The sequence below is a fragment of the Capsicum annuum genome, chromosome 2, assembly GCF_002878395.1.
Source record: "Capsicum annuum cultivar UCD-10X-F1 chromosome 2, UCD10Xv1.1, whole genome shotgun sequence".
Classification (NCBI taxonomy): domain Eukaryota; kingdom Viridiplantae; phylum Streptophyta; class Magnoliopsida; order Solanales; family Solanaceae; genus Capsicum; species Capsicum annuum.
The window spans coordinates 142,487,120-142,500,104 of record NC_061112.1 but is presented as its reverse complement, the minus strand read 5'-3'; positions in this window follow the sequence as shown (position 1 = coordinate 142,500,104).

Here is a 12,985-nt window from a genome sequence, read left to right as displayed (position 1 = left end):
ACTAATATGGAATCGAGGGAGTAATCATCTTGCTTTTGTCGTCTTTGTTTTATAATCTAATGACTAATTCTTCATCAACGTGACCTTGCATGTATATATAAGCAATCAAATCATTATTCTAGGCCGTTATTGCGGTCAAAAAGTATTACACAATCTTAATTTAATATAATATTTTAAGTGACTTATCTTATAAATAGGGATGAGCATGGTATGATATATATTAAATATAGATCGAAATCAAAATTTTATATCGCGGTATGAATATTATGGTATTTGGTAGAAATTTTAAACTATTTTGGTATTTGGTATTTATGTAATAAATACCGAAATACCGTATACCACATCGAAGTTTTTTAATAACATATAAAACTCATATATATATATATATATATATATATAAGATTATTAAATATATTTATATATCATCCATTAGCCAATTGAACACAAAAATAGCTTTTATTCATAAATAAATTTTTGGGAAGCTTATTATTTAGGAGTACTATGCTTAAGTTTGGGTACTGTTCAGAGTTTGCATCTCGAACTATTTAATCGTGATTGAAATGTTATTTTTGTGCAATTGATTAACAAGGATAGTTGTTAGCCTAACATGATTGAGACGTTTTTTAAATTTAAAGTTATAGTTTTTTATATGAATGCATGTAATTAGAAATCAAATAAAGTATGGTTACTGAATTATCATACCGTAAAATATCAAAATCGAATTTAAAAATATCGAACCATACCAAACTAATTTGGTATGGTAATGATATTGTTCTTTTAGATACCGAAAATCAAAGTTACCGTACCAAAGTTTAAAATACCATACCGTACCATACCCATCCCTACTTATAAAAGCTATAACTAATAACCAATTTCACACTTAAACTACAATAATACTTTATCTAATAACTAATTACCGATTTCACATTTACTTTAACAATACCATCTCTAAATCTCATAATCCTCTAGATATACATAAAGAAGCAAGAAATTAAGTTCTGTTTCTGTTAAAGTCTCGCCGCCCTATAGTTCTTAGCAATCAATTATATAGAAAGTCCATATTACCCTACGTTGCAGAAATTGCTACTAACAACCCTTGAATCACAAAGAAACTTTAAAGAGATATTATTATACTCATAAATATTCATCAATAAATCTCTATTTCAGCATATCAGAAAAAAACTACACTAGTAATTGTATGAAAGAACCCTTTTGTTTTGAGTTAAATGATTAAAATCACAGTACTTAAAATATTTTGATTTTTTAAATTTGAAATTGAACTTATAAACGTGTGAGTTTCTTACATGAAGTATCACCATCTATAAACACACCTTAAGTATTAGTTGTTTACTTCTCAACCTGATAAATAATCAGTGATAATTTATATAAGAAACTCACATGTGACTTAATAATTCTTCGTTGGTTGAAAAAAATTCTTACTTGTAGATTTCAATATAAACAATCAAATCAAACTCGAATGTCCCACCCACTGCTAAACAAATTGGTAATCAAACTCGAATGTCCCACCCACTGCTAAACAAATTGGTAATCAAACTCGAATGTCCCACCCACTGCTAAACAAATTGGTAAAACCGACCACAAAAAATCGACCACACGTGGTCGGTTTTTAATTTTTTTTAAAAAAGCGACCACAAGTGGTCGCTTTTATATTTTAAAAAATTAAAATAATTATTACAATAATTTTAATAATAATTATTATCTATTTAACAAATAAAATTTTTTAAAAAATAACAAAATCGATCACTTGTGGTCGATTTTTTTTTTTTTTTTAAAACTGACCTCAAGTGGTCGATTTAAAAAAAATTGAAAAATACTTATAAAAACCGACCACAAGTGATCGGTTTTCTAATTAAAATAAAAATATAATTTAAAAAAATCGACCACTTGTGGTCGGTTTATGAAGTAAAAAAATTAAAAATTAAATAATTTTAAGTAACACCTAATTATATATATAATTAAAATCTAATATATTAAGCTAATCAAATATAATTAATCGATCACTAATCTAAGTATGTATAAGAAACACATCGCATTATATTATTGGATAATATACTTGTATACGTATGTGATGTATATAGTACGTATTTTGAACTTGATATAGTCAATAGTGCGTATATGTGTGTGTATGTATATGTATATATATAATATATACATATTATATAGCGACGGTATATTACTGACATAAGATAAATCAACCGATAATTTATTTGAGTATATGTGAAATGCAATGAGATAGTAAAATCGGGTATGTGATGTATATAGTACGTATATGAAATACGTCGCATTATATTATTGGATAAGATACTCGTGTACGTATGTGATGTACATAGTACGTATTGATAGAGTCGATAATGTGTATATATGTGTGTGTGTGTGTATGTATGTATAGGTGTATATATATATATATATATATATGTATATATATATATTATATACATATTATATAGTGAAGGTATATATATTAATGACATAAGATAAACCAACCGATAATTCAACTGAGTTTCTGTGAAATACGTTGTACATTATTATGGGGTAGTAAAATCGGGTATGTGATGTATATAGTACGTATTTGAATGTTGATACCCAATTGAATATATTTATATATACATATATCTCGTGTAGTGATGAAATAGATATACTATTTTGTGTCAATATAATATAGACACACGTATATTGTTGAAGTTGTAATAACGTAAGGCAAGTATTACGAGGTATATGGAGGGGGGGGGGAGGAAGGAAGTAGGGGAGGGAGACAGAAAATAGAATCATGAAACTGGCATATACTTACCATTTGCTTTGAATTTTTAATTTTGAACGACCGCCAAATTTTGGCGGTGAATTTGAGTTTTTTTGCTTAAAATTTTTGTATATTTGTATATGTGAAATACGTTGAATATTATTATGGGGTAGAAAAATTGTGTATGTGATATTTATATTACGTATTTAAACGGTGATAGACAATTGAATATATATTTATATACATATATCTAGTGTAGTGACATATGCAGTAAATGAAAGCTCAATAACTAAATCTATATATCAAAATATTTTGAATAATACATTGATATCATACTATTGAAGAAATAGATATACTATTTTGTGTCAATGTAGATACACATATATTGTTGAAGTTGTAATAACGTAAGACGTCTATAATTTATCTGATTAACACACACATATATATATATATAATATCGTAATTAAAAGCTAATGAACCAAAAATTTATCGTAGTTTGTGAAATTCATTGACATTATTATAGGATGGAGGAAATATACTACTCGTGTTAATGTGATGATAAAATAACTAATTATCTAATTTATATATACACACATTGTATTAAATTAATTGGATATTGTTATAAATATTATAGCATTTATTAAAAAAGTTAATTAATTAAAAATTTATTTTAATTTATTAATTGTAGTTTATTAAAATTTAATTTATCAAAAATTTTGTAAAAACCAACCACGTGTGGTCGATTTTACTGTTAAATAAAAAAAATAAAAACAATTTATAACCCGACCCGACCCACCCAAATAATTAACTTTCCCAATTGATATACACAAAAACAAACGGGAAACGACATACACACACAAGCACTCAACCCGCATACACACACAAACACATATTGACACTCGAAATCAGTCTAAGAAGTGGGTTCTCGTAGCAAATCTTAATTTCTCCAACTCAAGTAAGTAAGAATGTGAGATTTGTTGACCTTATTTTGGGTTAACTTCACTTTATTTTGAATTTTGAAACCCTAGTTCTTATGTTTTGGTTGAAAATGGGGAAATTGGGGAAAAACTTGAATGTAGTATGGATTGTGTGTCTTATGTGGATTGAAATGAGTAATATCTTGCATAGAGTACATGGGTATTTTGGAGAAAATTGCACTAGTCTACCTTTTAATTTGCTAAGCTCATCTTTTTCGATATTGCAGCTTCCCGTGAGAGAATCTATAAGCAAATTGAAGCTGCCATTTTGAAATATCAAGAAATTAAGGAAAATATCAAAGGTATTTGACATAGTGAAGTCGTGTGGGGCCTTGTGCGATTCACTATTGTTGTTATATCTTCCTTTCATTGTTCATATTGAAGTCTAGTGAAGTTGTGTGTGGCCTCGTGCGATCAACTAGCATTGTTCTTGACATCTTGTTGGTCTTGTTGACATTTTGTTTTGAATGCGGTTTTGTTTTGATGCTTAGTTGGTTGAAAATAGTTAAGTTTAGGGACTTTAAAGGAGATTTTTTTGTTTTGAATGTGGTTTGGTAGGTGACTTAGTTGGTTGAAAATGGTTAAGTTTAGGGACATTGAAGGAAATTTTGTGTTTTGAATATAGTTTTATTTTGATACTTAATTGTTTAAAATGATTAAGTGTAGGGACTTTAAAGAGGATTTTTTTTGTTTCGAATGTGGTTTGGTAAGTGACTTAGTTGCTTGAAAATGATTAAGTTTAGGGACTTTAAAGGGAATTTTTTTGTTTTGAATGTGGTTTGGTAAGTGACTTAGTTGCTTGAAAATGGTTAAGTTTAGGCACTTTAAAGGAGATTTTTTTTGTTTTTAATGTGGTTTGGTATGTGACTTAGTTGGTTGAAAATGGTTAAGTTTAGGGACTTTGAAGGGGCTTTTGTGTTTTGAATGTGGTTTTATTTTGATACTTAATTGGTTGAAAATGGTTAAGTGTAGGGACTTTAAAGAGGATTTTTTTGTTTTGAATGTGGTTTTGTTTTGATACTTAGTTGGTTGAAAATGGTTAAGTGTAGGGACTTTAAAAAGGATTTTTTTTTTTTTGAATGTGGTTTGGTAAATGACTTAGCTGCTTGAAAATAGTTAAGTTTAAGGACTTTAAAGGGAATTTTTTTGTTTTTAATGTGGTTTGGTAGGTGACTTAGTCACTTGAATATGGTTAAGTTTAGAAACTTTAAAGGGGATTTTTTTTGTTTTGAATGTGGTTTTGTTTTGATACTTAGTTGGTTGAAAATGGTTTAGTGTAGGGACTTTAAAGGGGTTTTTTTTCGTTTTGAATGTGGTTTGGTAGGTGACTTAGTTGGTTGAAAAAGGTTAAGTCTAGAGACTTTGAAGGGGATGAAAATGCTTTATGAAATTACTATTTAATCTTGTGTTGTAGGTTTAGGCCGGATGCTGGAGTTGGACAAAAGGAGCGAATATGCATTACTCGGCATTTCAACGGCTACTGAACCAGCTGGCAAAAGGTTCCAAAACTTGACAGGAATAGAATGTTTGAAGAATTTAAGGTAAGGATTTAACTTATCGACTACTTATTAGCACTTCGTTAGAACAAAAGATTGAATATTATATTTTTGTTGTAGAAATTTTACTGGTGGGATGATGCAAATACATTTCTTATAAAGAAGAACTTTTTAATAAGATGTAGAGCCAGATTTAACGATCTCTTAGATTATGCCCGAAAGAAATTGATAAAATCTAAGTGGATTCTTGAAGCCGCATGGCAACTGTACCTTCGCCATTGGAGTAGCTTATAATATCAATTATTGAGTGAAAAATGAAAGAAAGCCCGGGCATCATTCAAGGATAGCTCCCTACATACTGCGGGTGCCAGAAGTATTCTTGCTGTGAAGGAAAAAATAGTATGTAACTTTTACAGTTTTAATTATTTATTTCTATTTAAATTTTTTTATTATTTGAACATTGATAATTTTTTCATATGCAGGAAAAAGAAAAGGGTAGGGAAATACCAACTGATGCGCTATTCAAGCAGACTCATATGAAAAAAAAAGAACCCGATTGATGAAGATGTCTGGGTTGAAGCTCGTGCAAAAACTGTCCACGTAAGAAACAAATTTTGAATTTATGAATCTTTTTCTCAAAGTTGATATTATTCAATTATAACTACTTTAATATTTTTTGACTTTTAGTATTAACTTTACTTTGAATATAGGACGAATATACGCGTCTTGTTGGTGAGTATCGTAGTAGTCAGCCTCCTGAAAGTCAGGGTGACCTAATACCATAGCATGTACAGAAGGATTTATGGACAAAAGCTGTGAGTCCTGCAAATAGAGGTCATTTCTAGGGACACCACACAAAATTTTTTGGCGATAATATTAGGTGTTCGTCCGGCGCTGCATACTCTAACTCTTCAGTTGATAGAGAAACCATTGAAAGACTACAAAATATGGTTTCTCAACTCACTGAAGAGTTTGCTGAACAGAGAGAGGTTTGCTGAACAGAGAGAGAGGCAGAAGAAGACGGAGAAGGCAACAGCATCACAAATCAAGATGCTGCAGCAGCAGTTCAGCTCTTTCATTCAGACTACGGGGGTTATTCCTCCGAGTCCCGGTGATACAGTTCGGGCTGCAAAGGTCTAGGCCCCCTGGATGATTTCAGCACGGATGATGATATGGAAGACGAGGACGAATTCGATGATGATGACTTTTAATTTTCTTATTTTTGTATGTGTTCTACTTTGAATTTAGACATTTTGTTTTTTGAAACTATTGTTGTAGTTTTTCCATACTAACTTTTGTTGGACATTTTGTATGCGTTGTACACTTTTGAAAGTATTTCCATTTGAGTTTTGGTTGTTGTTGCTGCTGTATTTGATTTGGTTACTATTGTATTGAATTGTTGTTGTTGCATGTTGTATTTGAGTTTTGATTTTTATTTTTTTTAAATTTTTCTAGAAAAAACGACCACAAGTGGTCAATTTTATAATAAATTAATTAATTAATTAATTTATTAAAAAACCGACCACTTGTGGTCAGTTTTTTTTTCTAGAATTAATTTTTTCAATTTTAATAAAATAATAATAAATTTAAAATATATATATATATATTTTTAAAAAAAAACCGACCACTACTTTACTAACCACACATTTTAATCGATTTTGTGATTGGAAATTAGGAAAAATCGATCACATATGATTGATTTGTGGTCAATTTTTCCTTTTTTTTTAGTAGTGACCCTTGAATTACTACAAGACACATTTTTGACAAATGAAAAACAAATGGATATATCCAACTATTCCCACATTAATTACTTTTCCCTTACCAACATGGGTTGTGGTGCAACAGATGGAGTTGCTTCACTCTTAACCAGAGGTCGAAGGTTCGACCCTGGGCATGGAGAAAACTCTGTTGGGAGCGTTACCCCCGAATGGGGCTTTACCCGGTGCGAATTCGAATTAGTCGGGCTTCAATGCAGGTACCAAACACCGGACGGAAAACAAAAAAAAGAAATTACTTCTCCCTTAATTATGTATCAAGTTACTTTGCGCTGGGTGGCCGTCCCTTTCTTGCGGCAACGCGCATACTCCCCACGCGTTGTGCCTAGGCGCCCACTCTTCTTTTTTGAGCCTTCACTTCTAAGACATTGTAATTTCCATGCGTAAACACAACTCCTTCAATTTCTTCCCATATATATATCCCTATTTATATTCTTCATTATCCACAATATAATAATTTCCTCCATATCCAACGAAACACACTTAAGTTTCCATCAACATATTTGCAATTACGCACTATCATATATATTTCCGTTAACCATAGTCCATATAGAACATAGTTACACACGAACAACAACAAACGAAATGACTTCATCTATTTCTTGTTGTAATCTTCTAAATTCTAGTAAGTCTTTGGGGATAAATCCTCATGCAGGTTCTGCCTACGTGAAATTTATGAAGGTGTCGAGGCTAGCGGTGAGTGCAAGATCATTTGATCAACATAATCGCGGCGGAAGCAAGATTGTCGATGAGAACATGATCGTCCTGCGAATGCGTATTAAAGAGATGAAATTGTTAGAAGTTGGAAAATCAGGACCACCTTCGAATTGGATGGGATGGGAGAAGATGTACTTTCCACATTACAACGAGGACGTTTGTGAAGTTATAGGATTGTTACAGATGTATTTGATGGAGACTAGACCAGCTTTGGCTCTAGGGATGCTAGCCCTGATTTGTTTGAGTGTGCCCTTCTCAACTTACTCTTTGTTTCTGCAAGTTATGGAAATGGCCAAGTTTATTCTTCATGTTTCATCGTAACAACAAGAAGTATATATATGTGAGAGATTGACTAGCTAGAAGAATGGGATTCGTCATGGTAGTACTCCTATTAATTATTCCTTAATTAACTAGAATTTCATGCCATAACTCATGTATGTGAGAGATTGACTAGCTAGAGACAGATCCCGGATTATGAATCTGTGTAATTTTACTATATGTATGTATTTTAGATATTCTTGACTTTATATAGTTTGAGACAAGAGCAATGATTTGCCCGCCATCTTCATTAAAAACTTCCCTAACATTTTCTGATTGTGTTTTCATTATTTTAGTTTCCAGTTTCTCTTCAGAAGATACATACATTGCTGAGAAAATTGCAAATTTTCATCCATCTGATATAAATTATTAATTTATTATGCTTAACTTACACCTTAAGATGCTTTCCTATTTAATCTTACGCAATTAATGGTTTTACTTGATGTGGCAGAATGATCAAACATTGGAAGCTAAGGGATTAATAACCAGCTAAAGATAACGTCATTTTTGTACAATGTCTCTAGAAATTAACGTTAGTTGTTACTCTTTCTGCTCCGGTCTACATCGGCGTTGCATGATTTGAGTTTACATTAAGGAAAAAAAAAAAAGAAATGTGTTTTGAAATTTATAATCTAAACTGCTTTTAATCATTTATGCGGCTAAAAGAATATTTGAAATTAAATTATTTCTATTCATAAAAATACAACTATATATCCTATTTACTAGTCCAGCACGTATGTCACATCAATAAAAAAAATTACCTACAAAAAGATAAAATATATAATGTGTAATTGCATTTATAATATAGTATGCAACATTACATTCATTTAAATGAGAAAAATATATAAAATTTTAGATTCAGATTTAAACCCAAAACACTAAAGAATTATACTTTACATCCTAAATATTCATAACTGCAGCATAAATTAATGCAGTAAAAGTTGAAATTAAAAAACACAAATTTGAGACAAAAATTAACGTAGTAAAAATTAGTCGAAAAAGAGAATGTGAAATTATAATGGTATTTTTTTATAAAAGTATAGGATTCATAAATTTAAAAAGATACTAATTAATATTATAGTAGAATTTTTATATTTTCAAATATTTTAGCCAATATTTTTTTCCTTTTTTGGAAGAACCAAAAACAAAAACAATAGTACCACATTGTTTTTCTTTGGGTTAAAGTAAAGACACCTTTTTATTTTACAAAATCATACTATTTTTTAGGAAAAATAAATGGGGCTTTTATTTTTTTGGAAAATAGTCATGCACACAATAAAACACCAAATAAAATTTTTACCATAAATTTAGCAATTCATTTATTTTTTTATTTGTTTATTATAGCGATATTCAATATATTATAAATTAAAGAGAGAAAAAAGTAAAAAATGATTTTGTCTGAAGCATGGACTTTTAATGAATGGGGAAAAATTCAAATCACTTTTCTACTTTTAGGAAAAATAAATGGGGCTTTTATTTTTTTGAAAAATAGTCATGCACACAATAAAACACCAAATAAAAATTTCATCATGAATTTAGCAATTCATTTATTTTCTTATTTGTTTATTATAGCCGATATTCAATATATTATAAATTAAAGAGAGCAAAAAGTAAAAAACAATTTTGTCTGAAGTAGAGACTTTTAATGAGGGGGAAAAGTTCAAATCACTTTTCTACTTTTAGGAAAAATAAATGGGGCTTTTATTTTTTTAGAAAATAGTCATGCACACAATAAAACACCAAATAAAATTTTTACCATAAATTTAGCATTTCATTTATTTTTTTATTTGTTTATTATAGCCGATATTCAATATATTATAAATTAAAGAGAGAAAAAAGTAAAAAACGATTTTGTCTGAAGCATGGACTTTTAATGAGGGGGGGAAAAGTTCAAATCTCTTTTCTATTTTAAGGAAAAATAAATGGGGCTTTTATTTTTTTTGGAAAATAGTCCTGCACACAATAAAATACCAAATAAAATTTTTACCATAAATTTAATAATTCATTTATTTTTTATTTGTTTATTATAGCCGATATTCAATATATTATAAATTAAAGAGAGAAATAAAGTAAAAGGACGATTTTGTCTAAAACAAAGACTTTTAATGAGGGACAAAAAATTTAAATCACTTTTCTAAAGATATTCATATTTTTAATATATTATATAAATGATGAATTATAGATATAAATTATAGATGAATAAACTAAAAGGGAAAATATGTAATTGTAATTGAGATAGAAAAGATAGTATATATTCCATGGCCAAAGGAAAAAAAGCCATGTACGAACCGTGTCGATTGTGGGATGACATGACAAATAAATTTTAGTACTTCAAGTAAAGGAAAAAGATGAACTCTAAATTAAATGCAGTAAGTATGATTGAGAAATCAAAAATGCACTTTCTCTTGGTTGCTTTTGGTTTTAGTCATATAGTAGTATTTGGTTTCCGTTGAGACTTTAGAGAGATTATTATGATGAGTTTAATACTAGATAAAACGCATGATTTCTCTTGAACTTGTCCTCCTAACTTACTTTAACATTTAAACTAAGCTTTAGTTTATTTATCCCCTTAACATCTTTAAAATGTATTTATTTCACCCCTAATGTTGACGTGACTTTTTTTTTAAAAAAGGGGCGAGTTTTTTATTTAAAAAATAGGTTTTTCTTCTTCCTTTCCCACTTATTTTACACACACACACATATATATATAATCTATATTTATAATATATTAAAAATGTAAAAACCCTTAGAAAAGTGATTTTAAAACAGTCTGCAATAGACAAAATCGTCTTTTTATGTTTTTAAAAATTATTAATTCATTATTTATTTGATTAAAAAATAATATTAGCATCAGATTCCTACAAGGAAAAAAAATTATGGTAACTCAAATTCATTTTCCTAAAATAGTAAGGAAAAAAGGAAAAATATGGTAATCTTTCAAAAAAAAAAAAAAACCATCAAGCACAAAATTCAGTGCATAATAGTAGCATATATGATCACATATAATAAAATTTTTATGTGTCAATATTAAGAATACAAAAATTAAATTATGGACCCAAATCAATTCCTTCTATAATTAAACGACTATAATAATAATTTAAAACCAAATAACAAATTCAAATCCTATATATGATAAAATTATTTTGAATATATTTGGTTTGTACATGTTATTTAGAAGAAACAAAACTCCTTGCTTTTTGTTAGTGCTTCTTCCCCCTCTTCATATTTTTGTTACTTCTTTTTTAGCTTCTATAATTTTCTGAAAGAGAATTACCATGTGTTATTGTTTGATTTTTTATTTGTTACATATCCAATAGTTTCATGATATTTGAGGTAGGATTTGTGATTCTTTTTTATATATGCAGGTGCATTAGATGGGCGTAGAAGTCGCAAATTAAGATAAAATATTAAATTCTTTTTAATTTATGAATTAAGTTTTTCATAATGTCGTAGCTTTTATGCATTGTTTAATTCTAATATTTTTACACATCCATGGTATATTTATTTTCATAACTTTCTGCTTCCTTTTTATACATGTACATTAGATATGAGGGTGTAGAGAGGTCGTGCATTAGGATAGAAGATTAATTTTTTTAATTTATGAATCATATTTTTTATAATGTCGTAACTTTTATTGAGAGTCTAAAAGCATATATATGTTGGTCGTAGATTTAGTCGCACAACATTTATTTTTAATGAAGTTTCTATTTATTCCTGGAATAGTATTAATTTTTTTAATCATTTGTTTAGGCCAATGCAAAACAAGGTAACTCTTCACTTGCTTAATGTACCAACTACGTATAACCACTGCAACGGTCCTCTTGCCTAAGAGGGGCAGCCCTCGTGTGCACGTAGAGTCTGACTAAGGACTCCCTCTCTAGAAGGGATAAAAATCAATCAAAATTTTACCATATAAAAGAAGAATTCCCATAATTATATTTAATATTTTGGATCAAGCTTTAATATATGATCACTTCATCTACTTTAATTTTTCTTCTTCTTCTTCTTCTTCTACCACTTTTATTTTTATTCTTATTTTGCTTTGTAATTCAAGTCGTTTTCTTGCATTAATTATCACTGTCTTTATCTTTCTTTATTTCTTTTAATTAATAATTTTAAAGATTATTTATAAGTTCTATAGAATGGTGGTTACATTGATTATGTTGTATGGAATGGATATCACACAATTTCAACTTATCGAAAACATTAACTTTGATAGGAGATTATGAAAACTCAGTTTAGGGTAGAAGATTTATTAGATAGCTAAGCCAACATTTCTCCTTATTTTTATTACTATTAGCATCAACAATCAAATCGTATAATTACGTAATAACAATCATGCTTTTTATCTCCAATTATTTATAAAATTGAACTCATCAAGTAAAATACACGCGCGAGGTGTGTATGCCTAAACTAGTATATATATTAAAAGAAAATACTTCTTTCTTCTTCAATACCCCCACCCCCCTCCACCTCTCATCCCCACCCCGCACACTTACACCCCACAACCCACACCATTTTCTTCTCCAATACATCAACAAACAACAACACCCATTTTCTACAACAATTAATTCATTCATTAACAACCTCAAACACATCCTCCAACAACACTTTCCTCCATTTTTCTCTATTAATACATTCTCCAACGAAGAAATTGAAAACATTAAATTGCTTCATTAATTCAGTTTGAAGAATAACAAAATTGAAAGAAATTTTCGTAACTTTTATTTTTAAAGTTTATTGTTCCTTCTCTATTCTTTATTTATGTTTACATCTTCAAGTGTGAATTTGGTGGTTGAAAATGTTGAGAGAGCTGGATTGAAGGTTGAGATGATGTTTAATGGAGGAAAAATTTTAATTTGATATTTTTATGATTTTTCTCTAATAATGTTAATTAAAAAAAAAAAAGATGTGGGATAGGGTTTGGCTGGAAGAAGAGAAAGA